The sequence below is a fragment of the Lissotriton helveticus genome, chromosome 5_1 (genome assembly GCF_964261635.1).
Source record: "Lissotriton helveticus chromosome 5_1, aLisHel1.1, whole genome shotgun sequence".
NCBI lineage: Eukaryota > Metazoa > Chordata > Amphibia > Caudata > Salamandridae > Lissotriton > Lissotriton helveticus.
In genome coordinates this window covers 1,332,608,430-1,332,633,198 of record NC_136065.1, presented here as the reverse complement: position 1 = coordinate 1,332,633,198, position 24,769 = coordinate 1,332,608,430, and positions in this window count along the sequence as shown.

Here is a 24,769-nt window from a genome sequence, read left to right as displayed (position 1 = left end):
TGAGCCTGTCGCATTCACTGTTCCCGATTTATTTGCAGTTTTTTTACTATTTCTTACCACTCTGCGTGGTTTAGTTTTCCCTAGGGCCATTGTTTTTCCTGTGTTCTTACTTTGCGTTCTTCTTCTCAGCTTCCCGCAGGTTACGGAGGGGTTTCCTTCACCTTAGGGCTTCCACCACTTATTTGGTGCACAGCAATCCCCACTCCGCACAAGCTTCCCCTGGATAATTATTATTTATATATCTATATGTTTATAAGGGGAAGTACAATGTTAACCTCACTTACCTCTGTTTCTATGAGCCAGCACTCTTTCCTCCTCCTCCTCACTTAGGCTCCTATTGGTTATTCCATAATGTTGCCAATTTGCAGCAGCAGCAGCTTTATATTAGATCATATGCTCCTCTCTGCTCCACTCTCAGTTCTGATCCAGACGTTGCCCCTTCTTGATGGAGGCACCCAGTTACTTCCCTGGATACTGTTCTGGGCACTCTCCTGGGGGTCACCACGTCTTATGCGCGACTCCTCACGCTGACCTGGGCCACACACAGCCTCTAAACGGCCGCTGGAGGTGCAGCGCTGCGCTCCCTCGGATCCTCGGCAACCACCTTTCACAGCTCCAAAACTTGCCGCCTCCCGAGGGATCCGACAATCTACCAGGGCTCCAGCTGTGCCCCAAATGAACCCAGCACCACTCCGGCACCGGCCGCGGCGGCAATGGCGGTAACAGCAACGGCCGAAAAACGGCCGAAAAACGGCCGGTAAACGCGCCCGCGGCAACCCGAAATCGGAAGTCCTGGAGCGCCACCTGCTGGTGATCGGAAGTGAGGACGGGAGGATCTGCAGGTGCTGGTACGAGTGCTTACAATCGGCTCAGAAACAAAGCAACCACATAACAAAGTATTTGACTGATAAGCCAGGTAATTGCATGTCACCTGTCTCCATCTAGCAGCCTTCCAGGGCTTAATGGATGAGTGAGGAGGTGGGAAGTTAACAGAAGTAAGGGAAGCTTTATGACGTGGGCGGTCCTCACTGTCCACAGGGCAGTGAAAGGGGAACAATTCAGTGACTCCTGGAGGCTGGTGGATGAGAGAAGCTGTTTTATGTCCAGTTCCAGGCGCCTCTATGGGCCCTGTTCAAGACCAATGTAGTAAAGCTGTACTTGGAAATATACTTCAAGGTACAGGTGCTTACTATTTTTGAGAAAATGCCAATTCCTATTGGGATCAGCATGGAAAGCTGCACCCGGCACTAGTTTCCATGTGCATGCCATTGGGAACCACAATATTCAGATTTTTTGTTCCCGCTCCCTCTGTAGGAAGGGATGTATGTAAGAATATATATATTTTCCTTTGATTAAAGCCCTTCTCCTACACCCCCAATCTCCTGCCAGTTCCAGAGTGCGAAGAGGTCACGTAATAGTTAAGGAATCCCCACAAACTTCAATGTTTGTGGGCATTCCCAAACTGTCAAGGCCATCCATACCTTCAAACTCCCATTTTGTCAAACCCTAAGGGCCTGATTACGATGTGGACAGAGTATTCCAACCAGTGCAAATAAAACCTGTTTATGTACGGGTCGGAAGTATGAGTTTGACTGCATTTAACACATCCAATAATTATCGGGTGCATTAAATACCTCAACTGTCATTGAATTTCGCCAGGTCACACCTGCTAAAACTTAAAGGGGAAAATCATATGCTATTTACCGTATCATGCAGATTTTAGTGCATTGAACACCAACATTTGCAAGTTATTCCTCACAATATTGTATTAGGTGTTATTTATTGCACCAATAAATAATGTATCCCTGGTAATGTTATTTATCAGGTGTAATAAACAAACACTCGTAATAAAGATCTAAGTGGATTCATGACTGCAAAAGTATCCACATATGTGGCGGAGAGCTAAGCTCCCCACTTAAATATATTTAGACATGCCAGAAATCCCATTGTGAATCCCTGGCAGGCGAAGAACACGTAAACTAGGTCATAAACCTATATTTATGACGAATTTACCTTTGTGAATAGATCCCTATGTATTTAACCACTTTGTGGGGCTGCCCAGCATGCCCATGCCTAAGGAGAGGACATGAAATGGCAACTCAGTACTTAGGGTCAGATGTACAAATCATTTTTCTGATCGCAAATGGGCCAGTTCACAGAATCATACTGTAAGCAAACGAAAAAATGCGTTTTCATATGTACAAAAAGCGATTGGTTAACTTATTACCGAATCGCATTTTGCATCTGCAATTCAGTATTTGGAAGTGGCGTGTTTAGGGTGTCACCTTCAAATACTGAATCGGTATGGTATGAATTACTGTTTTGTTACTGAATTACGGTCGCAAAACAGTAATACTTTACCACCAGTTTAAAACTAGTGGTAACCCATTTGCAAAGGAGAAGGGGTACCCAAGTGATCCCTTCCCCTTTGAGAATGTAAATAATAATATTTTTTAAGAAGAGGCAGTGATAGTGGTCCTATAGACCACTGCCTGCTCTTAAAAAATGAAACTTCCACCGTTCATTTATTTTCTTTTTAAACACATCCCATTTTCCTTTAAGGAAAATAGGTTGCAGTTAAAAAACAAAAAGATTGCTTTTTTAAAAGCAATCACAGACTGCTGGTCTGCTGTTCTCAGCAGGCCACCATCCCTGTGTTGGCTTTGATTCCTAATAGGTAGCATACTGCAAACTACCTCATTAATATTCATGAGGTAGGTCAAATTACTATCCACAAAGAGTCCCTCAATGAAACTCAGTGAGTTTTATTCATTAGGAATACAGATTTTCTAATTGTGATATGGAGAGAATCGCAATTAAGAAATTGGTATTCCTAATGTTTGTACGTCTGGCCCCAATACCATTATTTTGGTTCAAACTTGAGAATAGCAGTTGGATCTGCAATCCGACTGGATCCCACACTGTTCCACAGGGTTCCCAAACTAGAAAGTCAAAGGCAGTCAAGCTCTCAGTGTGCACCTACATTGCATCTGTCCATAACGCAAATAAAAGTCACTACCTGCGTAAGGGCTGGTGGATTCTGAGGGACAAATTTACAATAAACTAAAGCAGCACGGTGCAGCAAGTCATTTTGCTGCGCTGTGCTGCAATAGTTTGGGAAGCACAGCGATGCGACATATTTACAACAATATGTGTCATCTCTGTGCTTTCTACTGCGCTGGAGCACAAACTGCTGCCATGTGCCAACGCAGGCACCCTTGCACCATGGTGCAAGGATGCCCGCGTCTTGGGGAGATTGTTTGTGTTCAGTAAGTGTTCCCTTCCTACACAAAAACAACCTGAAATGCCGCTTTTCAACTTATATGTGTGCTGCATTAGCACACATAGAAGTTGAAAAACAGCATTCTTTCATTGATTGTTGATGTGCAGGAAGGGAACACTTCCTGAACAAAAACAATCATTAGAGGTGATTTCCTCTTTCAATGTGTGCTGCAGAATGCAGCATGCATAGAAACAGGAAACATAAACGAGGAGAAATGAATTCATTTCTCCTCGTTGTGCCTCCCTACACCTCCCCTGGGGAGGCATAGCATTCACACGCATTTCCAGATTTAGGATTCCTCGTGAATCTGGAAATGTGTCTAGTTCCATGGGTGTTGCGTGAGAACACCCACAGCAACACCCATGCAAAGTGCTGCGTGTGAAGGGGCCATATTTACAAGGACAGGAAAAGCCACTCATGGTGGCTTTCCTTGTAAATATGGGGCAGTGTTTTGCACTGCCAGTGCATCACAAAAAGTTATGTACTGGCTGCGCAAGGGGCTTGTAAATCTGCCCCATAATGTATAATTCAGATTTATTCGATCATGACACCCTTCAGATTGGTTTCCAATTTTAAGAAATGTCGATTAGACATTGCTAAGTGTCAGTATCAAAATTGCGTAATTTAAATTACACTTTAAGTATTACCGACGATGATTACATTGTTGATGGAAGAAAGAAGTCAGAAATACCCTCCATAATATGGACTAGAACTAATATGATGTTTTTGGAGAGAGCACTTGTGATATCTATATTGTTTCAGGTTTACAGCGCGAAAACGCCTGAATTCAATAGGCCATTGGTTTTCTTCCTGCAAATAAAATCTGCAGTTTTCCACATCTTCGCTTCCGCATGCAGTGAGCTACACTATAAACAGCTATCAAATGCGTTATACATTTTAAATGGAGTTATGGTGCCATCTAGAGGACTAGAAAAGCTTTCTTCTTATTTATTTTTTGTGAATATGTTTTTTAGGTAAAAGGGAGGAAGGACCACAAACAGAAATGCAAGCTGTGCCAGCATTTGTGACACATTCAGAGGCAGGTAATGCCAGCCTCTAGGCGCGTCGAAGTGTGTGTCATGACATGTATTTCTTTCGAATGAGATGTCAGAGAGGGGTCACTCACGCATGACGTCAGTAACCCAGGGTTCCAGGCCTCACACACAACATATGGCAGCCGTATTCGTTTGTCTTTTTGAGATGTTTCTGTACATTGCATGTGCCCGGTGCATTCATACCCATCTAACTAACTACAATATGGTTTGAATGAATTTCTCACTGTATTAAGCTGAAGGGTAATTGGTGACACATAAACCTCAAATGGAATCATATGCTTTAATGAGCGTCTCGAGTGACTTCAGTCTCTTCCTTAGATTGGCGAATGTTTACAACCCCCTCTAACTCATTTCATGGTCGGAGAAACATTCACAGGTTAATACATCTATGTAATAAAATATACTGTATCAAGGTAAGGAAAGAAGAAATTCCACAGCTATGTTCATTGAATGCATATCATTTTCAACTATTAGACTCTATCCTTTTATGGAATGTTTAAAGTCTGCCAATACGATGATCCGACTTCTAGCAGGGCGCTGAGAGATTAACAGAAGGGGGGCTAGCTTTCTCAGTCAAGTCAGGATAATTACCTTGGGGCATATTAACAAGAGAGATATCGCCGCTTTTTCGGCAATTAGCGCCAAAAAAGCAGCGATTTAACTATCGCATTATTTACAAGGGCACGCAAAAATACTTTAGCGCGTGTTTCCTTGACTTAGCAGCCATTTTTCCTCCACTTTGCATGTCAGCAATAAATATCGCTAATGACAGGCAAAGTAGGCGTTTCTTTCCATTCCTCCATGGAAATCCTCGCTGACACGGCATTGCGATATTTACAAGCTTCGAGCAAACCCGTGATGCGATAAAATAAACCGCGCTAACCGCGGTTATCGCAGGTATGTAACGCCTGGTTTAAAATTGACTTAGCCATACTTCTAATGGCAGGTGGATTGCCAGGTTAGGTCCACGGTTGCCTATCATTAAGCTTCGCATTAACGCACTCCAAATATCGCTGGATTCCTCATGCTAATCACCGCTATCACTGGATTTACATCGCCTCGGTAAAAAGCGTTGATGATACGCTGCTAACCCGGCGCTGTAAACCAGCGATACACAGTGATATGGAAAAACGCGCTAAGCACGTTTTGCGATACTTATCACATTCTGTTGATGATATGCCCCCTTGACTTTTGTTGACTGAAAAACTGTCACTGAGCACTTCCTGTGGGTATCTGAATCTAGAGCACACAGCACTACTCAGAGGATTGGCTCCAGAAGCCTGCATGCGCCCGCCTTCTGAGGTCCCAGAAAAATAACAAAGAAGCAACTGAATAAACAGAGGGGTGATCTGTGTTTGTAGGGTTTGGAGTCTCACTGCCGGTTTAATGCAACAACACGTTAATTGAAGAGGACAGCTTTACAAATCCAAACAGTGCAACCTCCTGCAGGCTTCTCACCCAACATTCCAGAAATCTCCCATCATAGTCCGCCTCACCATAAAGGTTACCCATTACAGAGTGTCCCCTACTATAGAGTGCACTATTCAACACACACCTCTTAACACAATAAACAAAATTAAAAACTAAGGATTATATAGATGACAATTGACAAAGTAAAATCAGTGGAATCACACAGTAATAAACAAAACCATGGAAAATACATCTATATTATTGCACCTCACATTCGTAAATGAAGTAAAAATTCAGAGAAGATTAGAACAACGAACAAATAATTCCCCTTTCAATCACACACATAATCATCCAACTTCTTTGGCTTCCTCCTCATGTGAGCCTCCCTCTCTTTCCCCTGAAAAGGAGCCATCTCCTGACAAGATTTGTCTTTCTCATTCCATACATCAGGTTCTGCGGCATGACACTGTCAGCTTGCTTCTGTTTCACCACTTTCCATCATCTAATGCACCACACTGCCTTTGCATTCACACATTTTCTGGGGATTAGACCATTTGGAATAACCTTTCCCTCTCATGTCCCCCAACGAGAGCTCTCACTCATTTACCCTCTGAAAACACCTTTTTCCTTAAACCCTAATTGTAACAATAAGCATACTGACCCTAATATTCTTCAATTCTCTATTTGAGCGCCCTTCTGTCTCTCTCTGGTGGTTCTCTCCATCCATGCAGGCACAGCAGTGATGCATGGCACCCTACCCTTCCACAAGAAAAATGCAGTTTCACCAGTTCTGGAATAAGGTGTAGTTCGATAGCTCCACAACATGTTCCTTACTTCTTTTTTCCAACACAAAGCCCTACCTAGGGCCAACTGAATGTTCTCTCCCAACACTCTATTGAAGTTCTCAACTAAGCCATTCTCATGGGGATTATACACCCTGGTCTTAAAGTGTTTCATTCCTTCTTTCTTATGGAATTAAGTAAACTCTTCTCTCACAAATTGTGGACCATTGTCAGAAACAATCACTTCTGGACATCCCCCGTGTCTAAATATCTCTTCGCAAAATGAGATTACATTAGATGTTTTCACTTCTTTCAAAAACGCAACCTCAGGCCACTTGGAAAAATAATCCACCAATACCAGAGCAAATCTACTCTCATATCCCAGACACTCAAACAGACCGCAAATGTCAATAGCAACTCTTTCTCAAGTTGTACTGGGAAATGTCACTGGTTTAATGGGTGTTTCAGAAGTCTTGTGCGTTTTGTAGCTACAAGTGCAAGGCACACAATACCTCACAAATTTCTCAATATGATTGTCCATGCTCAGCCACCGAAACTCATTATGCGATTTTCTTTTCATGGCCGATATGCCACCATATACCTCATGTAACAAGGTTAACATTCTGTGGCACACACTCTCCAGCACAACTAGCCAGTCATTCTTCCTAACAATTCCTTTCACCATGATAATTCATTCCACACAGGAACATATTTACTCAATTCAACTTTCATCCTGACTCAAATTTTTTGTATTTTGTATCTCAATAATAAATGATTACAATGTCTGATCTCTCAACGATGCGTCCTTCCTCTCCTGTTCCTAAATAGCTCCCTTACACACATCACTGAGTTCCGCCACCATCCATTCCTTCTCCTCATATTGAGTACCATCTTCCACCAGTAGGCAGGAAAAAATAAATCATTATTAATGTTATTGGAACCTGGTACATATTTTATACTGAATGTGTAATCCTGAAGGCGATACAACCACTTAGCTATGCGTGGAGTATCTGTTGCCACAACCTTGGTCATGAACAAATGAAAGGTCTGTGGTCCATGTGTAACTCGAACTGAGTCCCCCACACATACTTCCTAAAATACTGCATGCCCCACCAACATGCTAGCGCCTCCTTCTTGATAGTGGAATATGTTACTTTTGCACCTTTCAGTGTGTGTGATGCAAATGCTGCCATCCTTCCTCGTCCTTTGTCCATCTGACACCTCTTTGGGTGTGTCCTTGAGGCCAGAGGGTTTATGAACCCCACAGCAATTATTGCTTGCTTTATCTCAACAAATGTGGCTTGACACTCTTCAGCTGGTTATGATGGGTTAAAAACTCATCTAGTTGTGCACTGTGCACATGGTGTTGTCCTACACTCTTCAGACCATTCATACTTGACTCCTTTCTTCAAAAGGGCCCACAGCAAATGCACCTTCTCAGTGAAACGCTTGACAAACCTGGAATAATATTCCATCAGACCAAAAAGGGACCTAAATTTCTCTTTGACCATATGAGCAGGCACCTTCTTAATTGCCTCCACTAACTTCAATTTGGGTTTGACACCTTATGAGGACAAGGGGCGTCCCAAATATTCCACTTCCTTTTCTCCAAATGTGCACATGTCAACAGCAACTGTTAAACCCATTTGTTTCAATTTCTTCAATACCTTATCCTAAATAAAATCACGTTGTTTCTTGATAGACCCCAACACCAAAATATCGTCTGGAAAAAACAGAACGTAGGACATCTCTTCTCGATGATCACTTCCAGTAGTCTGCTCCTGCCCAGCCATGGCCTGTGTAGGTAAGAGCAGTGTGGCTGTAGAGCCGGGTGGGGGATGGGGGATTTCAACCGACAACGACGAGGGTAAATTAATTATTTAATTAATTTTCCCTTGTGATTGTCTGTCAGAATCCCCCCACCCGGCCCCACCACCCACCGCTCTCACCTGCATCTGCGGCTGCTGCTCCTGCCTCTACAAGCTGCCTTCAACCTCCTCCAGATGTCACCTGAACCACGCTGGCTCCTGAATCAGCGCTTAGATTCCAGTTACACTTTAACCATATACACACTGGTCATGAAGAATTTTAATAGATGAACGCCATGATCTGTTGCACATTCGCTAAGTGACAGATTAACCAAAGTTCGTGCCGTAAGGACTCCCAAGGCTTCACACAAAGCGAGATGCAGAGAGGTTGATGCTATGCAACAAAGCAGCTGATCATGCGGTGAGCAGCACACATGGCCAAGTCTTCTAACAAAGCAGCTGATCTTGTGATAAGCAGCGCATGTGGCTCATTTCTCTGCAACAGGACAACTGCTCACAGGTGAATGGCGCACGCGGGTAATGTTTAACTGTGACAGTTAAACTGCTGAGTGTATGACGTTGCAATGCATACATTTACAACGTATGCCTTTACAACACAGTTTTTACACTGCAACATCCTTTACAACGTATAAATGTACATCTCATGCCATTACAACTAACCTTGGGTGAAGTACTACTCTACGCTCCCGTATTTTGCGAAGTTTGCGCTGCTTCGCACTACGCGAATTGCACGTAGCACAGTGCAAACACGCGTAGGGGTCACTTTTTGCTAGCTCGCGGGCCTCAATGTCAAGTTGGCAACTGCAAGCAAGCAAAATGACATCCGGGCGAGACTTTTTCCTCGTTCGCGATCAGCAAGATCAAGTTGCCGATCGCAAGCGAGGAAAATAAACCTCCAGGCGAGATTCTCAACGCGGGGAGGTCAGGTTTCTCATTGCAAGTGGTCGCGTATGCTCGTGACCACTCGCGATGAAAAACTACCAGTCCGCATTCAGAAAGCTGCCACTCGAGAAGAAATATACTCAAGCGGCAGAAAACGACCGCTTGCACTGTGCAAGATGCGGTTTGCGCTGATGGCACCGTGCAGACAAGCATCCGGCACTGTGCAATCAGGGCGAACAGCATTTTGTACATTGCACTACGCAGTTCGCGTAGCTCACGTAGTGCGTAGTGCACTTCGCATAGCTACGCGTAGCACTACTATGCAAACTACGCCCAGGGTTAATTACAACAAATTTGTTCAAACTACATTTACAACGCATTCCATTACATCTTTACAACGCATACCATTACAATGCATACCACTACATTGCATTTAAGGTAAGTGTTGGATAGTGTAGGGGTAAAAAGTACTATTCTAACTCCAGGGGGTACAACAGTAGGGTAAGTATTGGATAGTGTAGGGGTAAAAATTACTATTCTAACTCCAGGGGGTGCAACAGTAGGGTAAGTGTTGGATAGTGTAAGGATAAAAATTACTATGCTAACTCCAGGGGGTGCAACAGGTGGGTAAGCGTTGGGGTACTATGCGTTGTAATGGTAAGCGTTATAATGACATGTGATGTAATGCCTGCGTTGTAGTGACATGCGTTGTAGTGACATGCAATGTAATGGTTGCGTTGTAGTGACATGCGTTGTAAAGGATGTTGCGATGTAATGACAGCATTGTAAATGTAGTGCGATGTGATGACTGCGTTGTAAAGGTTGTTTCCCGTCCACAAGTGCACCAGGCAAAACGGTGTATCTTATCTTTCTTTGACAGCTTTCTAATCCCTGCCCGTCTCCAGCAATGTGACCACTGTTCAACCAGATAGGGTTGCAACGTTGATGGCTTGTCTCCTTCAGGCCCTCTTGCCTGTAAACAGCCATCGCATCTTCGTCGCCACTTTGGAGTCTCACAGCTGGTTTAATGCAACACGTTTATTGAAGAGCACAGCTTAACAAGTCCAAACAGTGCAACCCCAGGCAGGCTTCTCACTTAACATTCCAGAACCCTTGCCTCATAGTTAGCCCCATGTTGTATATATTTTGTGTGTTTACAGGAGCTTAGGCCTTTAATGGAGAATTCTCTATCTCCAATGTTCTAGAGTTATGTTGTATGATGACATAGGTGCATTCCTCCGGGAGTCAGTTGTCTGCTGGCTGGAGAGGGATCACCAAGGCTGTGTTTTTTGTGTGCTTAATAAACCAGCTGTTTCATCATTCTCGGAAATGTCATTATTTGAATCACATCAAGTGGTGCCGATCGTCCAGCAGCACACAGACTAGACATTATACTAGCTCTGGTGAAGAAGAACCTGTGTGTGGCATCATTTAAAGTAAGAGGATTATTTTTAGTGAGAGCTAAAAGCGTCACAGGGTGTGCAAACCCACAAGCGTGCACATGAGGAGCATGTGCGCTAGAAGTACAACAGTTTGACACTTTATTTAAGAGAAGTGATGAAAGTTACCGTTACTCGTTAGGCGAGTGATCGTTGATTTTGGGCGAGCACCAAGTTGATAGACGCTTGAAGTCAGAGCAAGTCAGAGCACGAGGAGCCACTCTGTGTAAGCTGCAAGCTAACGCTCAAGGACAGAGCGAGCCTGAGCGCGAGTAATTTTGTTGCGTCACTACCTGAGAGACGTAACAACGCACAACGTTGCAGTATTTCAAGGACTAAGCACACACTACGTCCGACGTCTGGCAACCATCTTAAGCCATTGGGATGAACCATCCAGTGGCGGTGCGTCCATTGGGGGCGTTGGGGCGTTGCCCCACTAGCCATGGACGACCGCTGCTGGTGCCAGCAACATATAATTTACAGTATTTAAAAGTTCCTAGTTTTGTGTGTAAAATAAAGCCGAGCGCACAGCGCTACAGGGCCGGGACGAGCCCGACAGAATCGGGCATTGCGTATGGAAGTGGGCCGTGGGGGGCGGGGCTGCGGCAGAGAGTGATTGACAGCGCACACAGGCAGGCAGCCAGAGCGTAAGCAGCTGCAGCGGGGTCGGGGTGACTACGCATGTAACAGCCAGGAGTGCTCATAATTGAGACTGGCCTGCGCATGCGTAGTACCTAATAAACCTGCCCCCCCCCCCCCCCCTGTAGCACTGAGAGACATGGCAGGGACCCGGGGCCCCGGTCTTAATATGGGCAGATTTTCTCCTGCTCGTAGTCCAATCCTGGCGCAGTGGCGCTGTTAAGCCTGCGCCAGGATTGGCTGAGTAGAGCAGGCAGGGTCAGGATCATGGTGCCGCGCCTGGGTGTTTGCTGCTAGTTCAGTAATGGCCAATCACATATGGCTATATCAAGCCAAGTTGAGGTGATTGGCCATTTCTGAAAGCTGCAGTGACGTGACGACGAAGGAACTTCAAGGAAGGTTCTAGAAGTTGAACTCCAGACTAGTCAGACCACTGAGACAGACCAGTCGAGTCGATCCAAGCGCGCGACGGTGACTGACTCCTCCTGACTCCTCGTCGTATCGTATCATGGCAAATTAATGTAAGTGCAACGTTATCTATTATTACAGTAGTACTATGTATGCAGTTTAGTCTTTTTTTACACCCTCTCTCCTGTCCGACCTGACTCGCAGGCTCCTGGTGCTACAATACCTCTAGGAATAAAGGGCATCAGAGGGCAGTATTATTAAAATCACCTCTAGTCTAGAGGTGGGGGCATGTAGACTGAGGCCTGCTGCACTATCTATACTAAATGGGCCTGGGAGTCGGGAGTCGGGACCCTTCCTTCGTGTGCGTGTCCGACACTCAGATGGGCTGAGCTGAGGCCTGCTGCACTAAACGGGCCTGCACTGCAGTGCGACAGGTCGCCGACCTGTCGCACTGCAGTGCAGGCCCGTTTATTGCAGCAGGCCTCAGCTCAGCCCATCTGAGTGTCGGACACGCACACGAAGGAAGGGTCCCGACTCCCGACTCCCAGGCCCATTTAGTATAGATAGTGCAGCAGGCCTCAGTCTACATGCCCCCACCTCTAGACTAGAGGTGATTTTAATAATACTGCCCTCTGATGCCCTTTATTCCTAGAGGTATTGTAGCACCAGGAGCCTGCGAGTCATTCAGACCAAGAGCCGGGGTAACATTAATGTCCTGTGAGTCCTTCACTCCTAAAGTTGATGTAACCACACTACCAGGTGCACTATTCACCCCTAGTACTGGAGTAACATTACTGTCGTCCTTTGTGTAACATTACTGCAATGTGTCTTTCAACTCTTAGAGCCAGAGTAACATTTGGGCCTTGGAAGACCCTTCACCTCCTAGAGCTGGGCTGCCATTACTGTCCTGTGAGCCCTTCCCTCTTAGTGCTGGGGCCTATTACTGCACTGCGAGCCCTTCACCCCCAGATCTGATGTAACATTACTGCCATGTGTGCATTTCATCACTTAGAGCCAGAGTAAAATGTCGGCCTTGGAAGGCCCTTCACCTCCTGGAGCTGGGGTACAGTTACCTGTCTCTGAGCCCTTCACCCCTAAATCTGAAGTTACATTTTACTTCCCTGTGATCTCTTCCCTCCAAGTGCTAGAAACCATTACTGCCCTCTGGGCCCGTCACTATTAGTGTTAAGTACCATTACTGCCTTGTAAGCCTTTCACTTCGAGTGTTACGGACTATTAGTACCCTATGAGCCCTTCACCCCCAGATCTGATGTAACATTACTGCCATGTGTGCTATTCTCCCCTGCAGTTGTAGTAACATAACTGCTTCATGGACCCATTACTCCTAGATCTGATGTAACATTACTGCCCCGTGAGCTCTTTATGTCTTGATCTGATGGAATATTACTGCCCTGTGAGCCCTTCATCCCTAAATCTGATGTAGCAATACTGCCATGTGTGCTCTTCACCCCTCCTGCTGTGGTAACATCGCTGCCTTTTGAGCCCTTTACCCCTACATCTGATGTAACATTACTGCCCGGGAGCCCTTCATCCCTAGATATGATTTAACATTGACTCACTGTCCATCTTTTATCCTTAAGGCATAGGCGCTGGAAGTGAGCGTGAGGGGATGCTGCAGAACTCCTAGAAATAATCATGCTGCAGTTCAATAGATTTCTTTAAATTGTGTGTTTATCTTGTCACATTTGATTCCAGTTCGAAAACACAGGTGAAATGTCAGGCATCTGACAAAATGCCGCTTATCCAGAAACTGGTGTATCATTTAATTTCTCTGCTTCTAAGCTTGTTTCTGGTCCAGGGAGGACCTGGCCTGGCAGTTCGGGCTGGACTGTTCCCATGAGGCGCAGGGTCAAGACTGATTTGCATATGGCTGGGTCCAAACTGGGCTGGCATGGTGAGCAAAAGAACAATGGATTAAACCAAGACCTCTTGGCTGGGGGTGAGTGGTTGAAAAGTTTCAGCACTGTCCATAATCTTGAGGTGTTTGCTGGTATTTGCAATGCTCTGTATTCCCTCCCATGACCTGCCCCAAGGTATTAATAATGCACTGTGGGATGCTCCAACTTCTCTGGAGGTTGGTTAATAATGCCCTGTATGCTCTGGAGGTGGTTTAATAATGCCCAATGTCCCATGCACTCCCTCACCTCCTTCTCTACTGGGGTATCAGCACCGCCTTATGTTTCCTACCATCTTCTCCGTTGCGGGTATTAATAATGCTCCATGTGCTCTCTCTCATCACCTCCTCTACTGGAGTAATAATACTGCCTTCTGTGTTCCGTCATTTCCTCCACAACATATATTAATAATGCCCTGCGTGCTCTGCTCCTTCACCTCCTCCTCCACTGGGGTATTAATATGGCTTATGTGTTCTATCATCTCCTCAGCTCAGCCCATCTGAGTGTCGGACACGCACACGAAGGAAGGGTCCACACTCCCAGCCCAGGCCCATTTAGTATAGATAGTGCAGCAGGCCTCAGCTCAGCCCATCTGAGTGACGGACACGCACACGAAGGAAGGGAACAGGATAGAATGGAATAGAGAAAGAAAGTGACCAGGGGGAAGACGACCTAGAAACACATGCACGCTGGAGCACTAAATTATAACAGACGAATGTTTTTTGAAATGACGCAATGGAGGGGTTTCTTCTGAGTTAAAAAATACCTTGCCGGTGGCTTCTATTACTTTAATACATGCCCCAGTCGGTATAGTTATTGGTTATAATCTGTGAAAGGGATTGGGAAGTTTCGAGGGGTTCAATGGCCCTAAATTCCCCTTTGTACCTGGTCTACATTTTTCTGCCACCCTTTCCTGTAGCTTCGCTAGGACCGTAAATCTTAATCCCTGAGATCACTTCTTACATAAATGTAAGGTGCATACCAATCACACATACTGCATGCCAAACGAAACATTTACACAAAATACTTAACAGTGCTCCATAGGTCCACGGATGTGAGGCGAGCCTGTAGTCACACTGTCCTCAAGGTCCCCGCCTGGCACAGTCACCTATATAGCCGTGACAGTGGCAAACAGTGCCTCCGCTTACTCGGCAGAAAACAATTTAACTAGTTAAGGGCGAGTACATCACAAGGAGCCAGGCCAGGACATTGCCAGAATGGAAGTGAAGTGCAACAAAATGTTAACGGTGACCAGTCCCCTCCAGTCATGCACCAAAAGCATATCCAGCTTGCATCTTAACTTGGTAGTTCAGAAAAGACCTGACATGAAGTAACACCTTTTCAAGGACAGATAATAAGGTTCTCGAAACCCACCCAGGCCCTGCTGCAGAATGAAACCCAATGTCCCTTCAGATTATTGCATACAATATTGAATTTGTCACCTTGCCCAAATGTACACTTCTGCGCTGCTCTCTAACTAGGTTTGCAATTTACGAATGCAGGTACATACATACAGAAAAGCAAAGTCTTGTTGGCATTGTATGGAAATCTGGTGGCAGCAAGGGGATGGAATGCAAGGGACATATTAATATATGACTGTACTTTTTTCTAGTCTGATAGGAGCATAAGTGGCCAGTTACTTCAGGCTGGGTGGTTACTTCAGGATGGGCTTTGCTTTATATTTTTTTATGTGTTGCTAAGTCTGTTCAAAATTTTATGAAACACATGTGTTCTATTAAATGCTCATAAAAAGAATATTTAAAAAAAGTGAATGCAGTGAGGGTAGAAAACTGCTGATTTCACAGCACTCCTATGTAAGTATGACAAACAATATTGACAGCTCATGGAGAAACTCACGGCCCCAGCCCTCACTGCCACTCCGCTATTTCAGATATGGAGATTTACAATGACCTTTGGGCTCCGACAATCCGACAATTTGCCCGCTCTTTGATAGAAAAGTGCATTCAGGCTGGCAACTTAATTCCCTTCAGAACGGTGTGATGAGACTGCAGCAGTCACGGGTTCCATTCCCTCACAGGGACACAAAAGGACAGAATGCCTCCTGTGCGTTCAGGCCAACCTCATCAGCAGCCTTATTTGCTCTTGGCTGTGCCACTGCACAGGGCCTATGGTTGTTGATGCCACTAGTGTAAAGCTATTGCACGTGCTTCATAATGAATGTTGTTTGTAGACTCCGCTTTAGATAGTCACTTGTATGTTACTATTGAGCCAGCTCTGTATTTCACCGGAAAGACATGTCATTCATTTAATAATGGATACAGGTGTACAGTGTGTTATATTAACCCAGGTCTTCATATGATGTCATTTGGGTGTATAGGTTTTTTTGTGTGTAGTTATCCACTTTCACTCGCAACTTACTTTAATTTAAGCACTTAATTGTTTTTTTGTTTTTGTTTTGTTATGTTATGGATCTTTTGTTTTGCCCCAAAACATTTATTCCTGGCAAACTGGAGATATCCAATAATGAGCCGTCCTCAAAGTCATGCTGTTCTCATGGCATATCATCTGTTAGAATAGTCAAGTGCATAGTTCATCTCATGCAGTCTTACCTACAATCTCTGGGGCTCATTTGTTCTTGGGATGGGTTCTCTTTCAAATGGTCCTGTGCACTGTGTATGAGAGGTAAGCTTGCGAGACATCCTGTGCTTATTGTGTGAAAGGAGCTTGCACTACTATTCCCTTTCATGCACATGTTCTGTGTGGCAGTGAGGCTAATGCCAAAGCACTACCCATTTGTGCTTGAGAGGCAAGAAAGCACTGCTGGTGCCCAGGTGTTCTTCGTTCATTCTGCAACGTGAGTGTCTGTGAGTGTCTGTAGATAGGTAATGTGGATAGGTAATGGACCAGGATGGAAGTAACGTAATAACTGGCCCCTAAAAAGATAGTAGGAACGTTTTTGCTGCCTACAGTAATCTTCAGAAGTAGTAAGGTAGGAACACAGTTGCACACTCACTTCCTTCCATCAACAAGCACATACACTCACACCCACCAATTCACAATCAGACACGTGCACGCTTACTCACACCCATCCATTTACAAACACACACGTGCACGCGTACTCACACCCATCCATTCACAAACACTCACGTGCACGCATGCTCAATCACACCCTTTCTTAAATACATATCAGCACACATACTGCCACCCACCCATTCACAAGCACATACATGAACACACTTGCACTTACACATACACAGCACACGCCTGGAAATACACATCCATTCAGACATACACACATGACCCAAACATTCAATAAGGCACTAACCAGGGCATGATGACAGGACCAACTGGTGGTGGGAGGCAACAACACGTCAGCCCATCGGGAGCTCAAAGGAAGGCAGGAAACAGAAGATCCCACTGCTTACCAACCATCATTGGATAACCTTTTCAAGGGTTAGCCATTGAGAGGAGGACCTTCATTAACTCTTCCTAGGCTGAATCTATCAGTGATGCTTCCCCTCGTCATGAGATGAGGAGTGGATTATCAAAGGGCTTTGCTGGTCTGATGATGTCACTGTCCTCATGGTTGTATATGATTTGATATGCTCAAGTAAACAAGATGCGTAGAGCTTTGCCTCTACGTCTATTAGTACTATGAGCCTATAGATTGTTGGCATTGTCGGAAATCCGCTTTTAAAAATTGTTTGAAAAATGCTACCTTTCCATGATTCTGGGATGCGATTCATGTGATATAGCTCATTAAAGAATTGTGTGAAATATGGGCCCAGTAGATTATGTTTAGTTTAAACAGAGTGTTGGGGATTCCATTTGAGCCTGCTGCGCCTTCTAATTTTAATTTATTTATGATTTTTGTCAACTGTTTTATATCCACCACTGGCAACAGATTTTTCTTACAGTGAGTTGTGTTAACGTTATCCCTTTTGTCTTCATCGCGACCTGTCTGTCTTACTAAAGCTAGACCTGTGCTGCTCACTTTGGATTCTCCATCTACCCTGTCCCACTTCTCTTTCGTCTCTGGTTCTGCATACATTTAGCGAACATGTGTTTCCCATGTGGCTGCTTTAATCCCTGCTTTTTGTTGTCTGGTCTGCCCGAATGACAATCCATTTATTAACTGTCAACATTTTTGGCTGTTCGGTTGTTTGCTTGATATGAGAAGTGTGTCCCACAAGTCCGCTTGGTGTCTTGTTTTTACTTTCATACAGTTTCCGTTACATTGAGTTCTTCGTTTAAGTAGTCTGCTCTTCTATGGTCTTATCCCTTGTTTTAGCTGCTTTATGATATGCAGTGGGATGAGATTGTACTGGTCAGCAGTGCACATTCACGTTGGCACAAAGTGTGAGAAGCTAACACTGGTCAGCATTACAAGAAGCTAGCTTTAGTTGGACATATGAGTAGCAGGCACTTGTGAGTAGTGTGGAAGCCACCACTAATAGACAGTGTGAGAAACAGCCACAGATGAGCAGAGTGAGAAAAGTCCACCGATGGGCTGAATAAGCAGCAGGGAATTTTAGGCAAATTGCATAGGTAAGAGTGTTTACTGGTGGGAAATGTGAGTAGTTGGCAGTTTACAAAAATAACACTGGTGAGCAAAGTGAGGAGCAAACGTTAGACAGCAATTTAAGTTTAGGGCACTCATGAACAGGTGCCAAACAGGTGTTAGCATAAGGGGTGCAATTTCTCTCTCTTCGCAATGTTTTCGCCCACCGTCTAAAGCATTTGAATTTTCCAGCACTCTTACCTGTGGCTTGTAGATAGATTTGGGCAGCCGCTATTCAAATTTGTCAGCCAGTATTTTCATTGGCATAGCCTACAGGTCGCGCCTTTGGGACCTTATACATGTTGTTGCACCAAGGATATTGTTAATGTTTTTCCTAGAGAGAGATCAGAGTTTTGTGTAATGAAAGTTTTGACTCATGGAAAGGTAGCAGATAAGGTTAATGCGCCTGCTGCAAAGAACATGTACCTGATGCAGATCACAAAATGCTGTAAATAGGTCAGTGAGTCACTGCATTTCTCAGTTAAATCATTTTGTCACTTGCAGTTCGTAAGTAAAAATCCTAACATACAACAGTGAACTATTGAAAACTGCAAGGTTAAAATTGTACTGTTATGTCCCCCCCCCCCCAGTCTTTGTTTGATTACCCTAATGTCTCAAAAATAATTTGTTATATTTTTATTTCCAGCACCTGGTAAAGCCTGACAACCTGAACCTTTACCCAACTTTTTGGGCAATTTGTGGAGAAAGAACAAGAGGCCCAACCTCCTTGCTGCTCTTTCATCCCGGCTACGACCCAGCAAACAACCGTGTTCAAGGTAAGGAAACTGATGATACTTTTTTGTAGCTTGGAGATAGGGCTATGTTTGTGGTCACTCACTCTACATGGTGGTTGGGGTAGGTGCACATTCTGAACATTGTACCCTGACTGGATGGAATTTAATAATACTGAGCCTGCCCTTAGCCCTGTGCTTTGGGCAATAATGGTTGTTAAAGGCACTATCTATCCTTGCCTTGTTAAAGGCCCTCAAACTGTGTCTGTTTCAGTGCCACTATGGCACACAGAGGAAGCAGGCAGTCAGGCTGTATTTTTTTCCCTATCCTGTTGTCTAAAGGGGAGCGTTATGTAGGAGAGTAGGGTCTGCTTTCCTATGGTCACCCCATTTCTTTGCTTTTTGCTTTACTGGTTTATGACTTAGAAAGGCTGTGGGCCTGCTAATCAGACCCACAGCACAGCTGTTCTCTCTCTAAATTCACACAATGTACTTTAGGTGCATTTGCCAATTGGGTATTGGGTCACTCTTGTGAGTCCCTGTATAGTGTACCATAGGTACCTAGGGCATAGGTGCACCCAAGGCCTACCAGGGGCTGGAGCATGTATTATGCCACCCCTGGCTGGCCATTAACATGAGCTGTTGGAGCTATATCACTTGCTGTCATGCACAAGATATATGTATTTGTACTGACATTTGATATTATTGCACCAAATCTTATACGTTGTACTTTGACTATTGACAGACTTCTTTCATATTGGTACGGACAGCATCAGCAAGATGAATACGGTACAACAGTTAATTACACGGTCATTCCATGCACGCCCACTAGAAGATAAACTACAGATAAAGAGGTTAGGACCTCATCAGCCTGACCTTCAACTCCAACAAGTTACCAAGGACAGAGGAAAATGTTACAATCGTACATTCTCAAAAACCTGGTACACAAAAGCTGATTGGCTTACAGGGTGCCATTCAAAAAACAGACTGTTCTGCTTCCCCTGCTTGCTGTTTAATGGTGACTTTCCTTGGACAAAAGAAGGCGTGTTGGACTTGAAGCATCTGTCTGAAAAAATAAAGAAGCATGCACACTCAAAAAAGCATATGGAAAACGTGACGAGACTGGGAATGTTAGGAGACGCACCGATTGAGCAGCACATCAGCGATGCATATCGACAAACAATACAGAAACACAATCAAACAGTTGATAGAAATAGACACATACTATCAAAAATAATTGATTGCATTCGTTTCTGTGGTGCTTTCGAACTGGCATTGCGAGGCCATGATGAATCGGAAGGGTCCACAAATCCTGGAATATTCATGGGTCTTGTAGATTTAGTAGCAAGCATAGACAAGGAAATGGAATCACATTTAGCAAGTGCTACAGTCTTTAAGGGCACCTCTAAAACGATACAAAATGAACTCCTGGAGTGTATGCTAGAAATTATGAGAAGCCATATTGTCCAAGAGTTGCAAAACACAGACTTTGTGGCTATTCAGGCTGATGACACCACTGATGTGGCCGCACAAACGCAGTCCGTATTAGTCTTTCGGTACCTGGACAAAGGCTATAATGTTGTGGAGCGGTTCTATGGTTTCACTCATTTAAAAAACTCCACTGCAGAAACCATTACTGCTGCTATACTGCATCAACTCAACTTTATTTTCCCAGAGGTGCATCAAAGAAAAAAACTTATTGCACAAAGCTATGATGGTGCGTCCGTAATGAGTGGAAGCCATGGTGGCGTACAGAAAAGAATTAGAGATGTCTACCCGTATGCACATTATGTGCACTGTCATGCCCACCAACTTAATCTTATCATGCAACAGGCAGTATCGAAGATCCGAGAGACACGAATTTTCTTTCAGGATATAGGAGGCATGGCAGCATTCTTCTCACGTTCCCCAAAAAGAATGGAAGCACTTCAGGAGATTGTGGACAAAAGGGTTCCGAGGGGAGCCTCAACTCGTTTGAACTATAACATACGTACAGTCCAACTAATATTTCAATATAGGGAGGACCTTGTGAAATGTTTTCAAGCCATAGAAACCAATGAAACCTTTGATTTCAAAAGTCACAGTGAAGCCCGTGGCTTTGCTAGAACACTAAAAGATAGAGAGTTTCAGTTCTTTCTATTTTTATTTGATAAGATAATGTTAAATGTCGAGAGTTTATACAATCAGTTACAAGGACGAGACATAGATACTGTCTTTGTGAAAAGATGTACCACGGACTTTGTCGCAAGCATAAACAAAGTGAGAGATGAGGTTGACAATTTAGACAGCCAACTGCCAGCCGGTTCAATTTTTTCAAACCACAGGACAAACATCACCACTCTGGTACGAAGGGCAAAAGAGATATGTGACATTGTAATTGTACATGCACAAGACCGTTTTGCTTTCACAAAACATTTGGAGAGTGCTGCATTATTGGAAAGTACATACTTTGCCAAATATAATGAATCCTTCCCTGAGCATGCTCTGCATGTGGCTGTGGAAGCTTATCCGATGCTCAACCAAGAGGACCTGAAAAGTGAGTTGACCGTAATGTACTCAATGCCTGTGTACCAGAAGGCCACAAATGCCAGGTCTTTGCTGTCTTTAATTCATGAACTTCATATGGAAAAGACATTTACAGAGACAGTAGCTTTACTAAAAATAGTAATTACCACTCCTATGACCACCTCAGAGGCAGAACAATCTTTTTCCACCTTAAATAGGATTAAGACATTCCTGAGGAACACCATGCTTCAGGAAAGACTCAATGCATTAGCAATGCTCTCTATAGAGAGCGAGCTTGTTCAAAATATTGCTGACTTTAACATTCAAGTAATTGAAAAATTTGCTGCGCTTAAAGACAGACGTGCTGAATTTAGATACAAAAAGTAAATATGTTGAATGGTGATAGTTTGTGACCTGTTTAGTTGGTTCTTTTGTTTGCAGTTTAAATAAAAACAATCTGTGAGGTTCTCAGCATTGTATCTTGAAGTCTGTTATAAAGCTCTGTGGTTATACTGAATAAGCTGCTACCTATGTTATATGACAGCTCTTTAATAATGTAATACCTGCACTTTCACAATTGCTTTATTAACCTTCCTGCTTCCTCAAATTTTCTTGAAAATGCACCATTTTCCCACTAATTTTTCAAAATTTTCTCGGGGGGAATTCCCCCCGAACCATCCTTAGGGGGTTCGGGCTCGCTCGCTACGCTCGCTCGCAACGGTGCAGTATGCTGACGAGTTTCTGCCTCACCACTTTCAAATGTCACCAGCCGCCACTGTTTATTTCTTTTGAAGACGAGTAGTCTTACGTCCTGAATTTCCGAAGTGTTTTTATGCAGGTGTTACTGAAGCGCCAAAAATACGTACTCCTGTATATTATTAAGTGCGCATTGGAGAAAAGATCCACTAAAAGGTAACTTTGCCAAGTATGCTTTGTATGATTATTCAGGACACACCACAAGGATCATAGGTTTACAGGTGATAGGCACACCGAAGCCAAGAGTGAAGAGTGCTTCTTCATATTTTCATCGGTGATAGGCACACCAGAGACATTTGTGTAAAAGTGCCTGTCCACAAATCCATCAGTGATAGTCACACCAGAGACTATAATGAAAAGTGTTTATTTGTATACTAACTAACGGTAAAAGGCACACCGGAGACATTTGTGTAAAGGTGCCTATTTATATATCACATATCTATTGGTAATAGGCACAACATGACACTTGTGAAAGGTGTCCATTGGTATATCTAACGGTGATTGGCACAAAATAAAGGAAGTAGCAATAATTCCACCACCCATGTTCCTTCAACAGCCTGGGGAACCATCAATGGAGTGGGATGAATGGGTTGAAGTATTTGAAAATTACTTAGAGGTTTTAGATGGTAGAGAATTTGGTGTAGTTAGGAAGAAGGCATTACTTTTAAGTGCCGTAGGCAAAGAGGGGCAGCATGTGTTTAGGTATTTGCCTATAGTTACAGACAGTGAAGGAAGAGCAATAGCGCATGTCTTCTTGGAAGCAAAGGCAAGTTTACGTAAACACTTTGTGAAAGAAATGAATATAGATATGAGTAGACATCCGTTTTATATCCAACCTCAGAGAAGTGATTAAAACGTTTGATCAGTTTGTTGCACGCCTATGTGAATTGTCTATAAAATGTCAATTTTGAAGAATGAGGGACAAAATGATTTAAGACCAACTAATAGTTCAATGTCGTTATAAAAAAAATGCAGAAGATTTTGTGGGCTGCAAAGAATCCTACTTTAAGTAATGTTATTCATATAGTGAAGGTTATGGAACAATCAGACTCTTGTATGAGAGAGATGGAGAGGAAGTAGAATACAACAAGTGTTTCGTGCATTCAACATGGAGAGGTGGGCGCAGTTGGTATGGATAAAGGAAATAACAATGGAGGAAAAAAAGTAGGTTTAATAGGAAGTACATTAGTAACAATCCTAAGGGATTTGACAGTAACAAGCATGTGGATAGAAAGTGTACCAGATGTGGGAGCAGTTATCACACATCTAATTAAAAAAACTGTTATGCTATTGGTAAAGACTGAAGGCAGTGTGAGCGTAAAGGTCATTTTTTTAAGATGTGCATGGTGAACAACAGGTTTAAAGTTGTGGTTGCACAGGAAGAAGTTGATAATATAGAGAATGTAGACAAGATCTTGTGTGTACATGAGCAAGATACACCTGGAAGAAAAGCAAGACCTAAAGTGATGTTTACAATACAAGGTAAAGCTATAGAATTGATCATTACCAATTAAATGTTTGTACGACAGTTGCCCAATGTGGGTTTACTTCTTAACGATATCAATCCGGGAAGGTATCAAGGAGAGAAAATAGATATAATTGGGTACATGTCAACAGAAATTGGTTTCCAAGATAGATGTGTGATTAGAAAAGTCTATGTGGCACGTAGCGGACCGCCAATCCTAGGTTGGGCACACCAATATGATTTAGATATCGGTATAAATCCTAGAGCACCAAACCAAGTCACCAAAGTAGAAGGGGTTACTGTTGAGGATATTGTAGATGGTGTGAGTGGTCTGTTCTCTGAAAGTGTAGGAGAACTTATAGGTTATGTACATTAAATTATGCTCAAACAAGATGCAGTGTCCATACAACATAAGATGCAGAAGATTACCATAATTGCAAGACATGAAGTGAAACTTATGTTCGATGAAATGGTTCAACAAGGCATTATTGAACCAATTGAGACCTCAAGTTGGATTTCATCAGTCGTGATCACGGGCAAGCCCTGTGGCAGTATTAGGTTCTGTGTGGACTTACGCACTTTGAATCAAAACATAGTGGTGGATAATTATCCACTTCGAAATGCAAATGAGCTTGTGTTGCCTTAAAAGGTGGGAAGTTTTTCTCTAAATTAGACTTACGTACTGCTTACCACCAGATTAAGTTGCACAAAGATACCAAAGCTCTTACTGCATTTATTATCACTGAAGATGTGTTTCTATTCACTAGGATGCCATTTGGCCTGGCGTCAGCAGCCAGTGTATTCCAGAGGATGATGGGTACTATTTTGAAAAGATTAGAGAATGTGGTTCATTTTCAAGATGATGTACTTGTATTCGGAGACTCCAAGGAACATCACAACATGGTCTTGAAAGAAGTATTAGGGAAAATGACAGATGCAGGTTTGACACTTAAGAAAGAAAAGTATACGTTTTGTGTGGAGGAGGTGGAGCATCAAGGATATATTCTATCTGCAGGTGGTGTCAAACCGAAGAGGGATCTCTTGGAGGCCACAAAGAAGGCTCCTACACATATAGGTAAAGATCAAATGAGATCTTTACTTGGACTTATAGAGTACTGCTCTAAGTTTGTTAAAAACTTTGCAGACA